Here is a 2,323-nt window from a genome sequence, read left to right as displayed (position 1 = left end):
CCACCAAGAGGTGAGAGGCTCCTTTTCACTCTGAGTTCTGAGTCAGTGCTTAGCTAGTGGTAGCAGAGTAACTATACAGTTTGCCCATGCCCCCGGGAACAGAAGAAGCCGGGCGCCCATTGTGTGGTCCTGGCACATGCACTATGGGGCCGATCCAAGATGGGTCTGGAGAGCTGCCTATTAGAGCTCCGGGTCAGTGAACCACGGGAGTTGAGCTGGTGACTGTTGGAGATTCCAGAGGCAGTGTGGTAAGACAAAGGCAAGCTTGACGAGGGGAGGAGTCCACAAGCACGGTGCAGGCAGGCCTAGGGGCCAGGTTCAGAGCTGGGAAGAGACACTGCATGCCTGAGCAACCCACGGCACGTGGCTGACTTTCCCCTGGGCAGGGAGCCAGCTTGGCCCTGGTGGCCACTGTGGCTGGTGGGTATCCCGGAGACAGCTCATTCCCTGCTTCGGGGCTGCCGGGGAGAGGAGGGAAGCAAGAGCCCGTGTGGTTGTGTGTTGTCTTCAGAGTGAGATGGAAAGCACAGGCTGGGAAAGGTGACCTGCAGGCATACCAGTCCCGGGCCGTGAGGGATGCTCAGAGCCCACCTGGCTTCACCTGTTTGCAGCTGCTCTCTTAAGTGATGTTCTGCAGAGAGATGAGGATTTGCACGTGGTTGAGGTGTGCAGGAAGTGCTTCCAGGGAAATAACGAGGGATGGAAAGCAGCACAGGGCAGGGGAAGAAGCCAAGGGAGGCTTCAGCCGGAGGCCCATGAGGGTCACTTCAGTTTGATCCTGCAGGGGACTCCCGAGTATCAGTTACTACTCAGGGCTGGTAGAGAGCTTCTCTCAGGTTCAGACTTTTGGAAACAAAAACACATGGAAGGTGGGGGATGGGTACCAGCAACAGCAAAGACACTTTTCTGGGTGTGTGTGGGGGGGGAGTTGGGGGGGTTAGTGTGGAGGGGACATTGGATGGAGCAGGGACACTCTGTTCCAGGAGTTTTTTTTTTCTGGTCACAAAACTTCACCACATGTGTTCTGACTGAGAACACATGTGCTGAGAGCCGCATGCAGACTTCTTCCCCATGTGGACAAGTCTGGAGAACACCCAAGTCTGTATCTCCAGGGCCCCTGTATTAACTGCATCTAAGAAACTGACCTAAGCACAATTAGCTCATCACACTGAGCAGGACAAGGGCATGCTGGCTTCAGGCATGGCTGCACTCAGGTGTTAGATGGTGTAGCAGGGGCTCTGTTTCCTGCCTCTGCTTCCCTCTCTGCTGGCTCCATCCTCAGGCTGGTGTTCACCTCATGGTGGGGGGATGGCTGCCAACAGTGGAAAAAGAGAGTAGAGGTGATCCTTGAATAACATGGGTTTGAACAGTGTGGGTCCACTTACATGTGGATTTAAAAAACTGAAAGTTCCACTGAGTGTGCCTGCCTCTTCTGCCTCCCCTTCCACCTCCTCCACCTCTTCTGCCTCTGCCACCTGTGGCAGCAGGACAAACCCCTCCCTCTTCTTCAGCCTACTTAATGTGAAGGTGATGAAGACCTTTATGATGATCCACTTCCACTTTAAAAACAGTAAATATATTTTCTCTTCCTTGTGATTTTCTTAATAACATTTTCTTTTCTCTAGCTTACTTTATTGTAAGAATACGGCATAGGCTGGGTGCAGTGGCCCATGTCTGTAATCCCAGCACTTTGGGAGGCCAAGGTGGGCTGATCAACTGAGGTTAGGAGTTCGAGACCAGTCTGGCGAACATGGCAAAACCCCATCTCTACCAAAAGTACGAAAATTAGCTGGGTGTGGTGGTGCCCGCCTGTACTCCCAGCTACTCGGGAGGCTGAGGCAGGAGAATCACTTGAATCTGGGAGGCGGAGGTTGCCGTGAGCTGAGATGGCGCCACTGCACTCCAGCCTGGGAGACTAGAGCGAGACTCCATCTCGGATAAAAAAAAAAAGAGAATATGGTGTATAATACATAGAACATACAAAATATGTGTTGATTCAATTATTTATGTTAATGGCAAGGCTTCCAGTCAACAGTAGGCTATTGGTAGTTAAGTTTCTGGTAAGTCAAAAGTTATGTGTGCATTTTCTACTGCATGGGCTGTCAGAGTCCCAATCCCTGCGTTGTTCAAGGGTCAACTGTACTTTGCTTTTAGGCCTTCAGCAAGGGCTGGGAAATGCACTCTGACTGGGTCACATGCACACCCCTGAACTAATCTCTGATGCTCTGAGTGACTAGGCCTGGTTACTTCACCTGTGCACAGTGTGTGTGTGTGTGTGCGCGCACGTGTGCGCGCGTGCACATGTATGGCACTCTCCCAAGGA

Source organism: Piliocolobus tephrosceles, chromosome 4 (genome assembly GCF_002776525.5).
Source record: "Piliocolobus tephrosceles isolate RC106 chromosome 4, ASM277652v3, whole genome shotgun sequence".
In the NCBI taxonomy this organism is placed as follows: Eukaryota; Metazoa; Chordata; class Mammalia; order Primates; family Cercopithecidae; genus Piliocolobus; species Piliocolobus tephrosceles.
The sequence above is the reverse complement of the archived record's forward strand: the minus strand, read 5'-3'. Positions refer to the sequence as shown.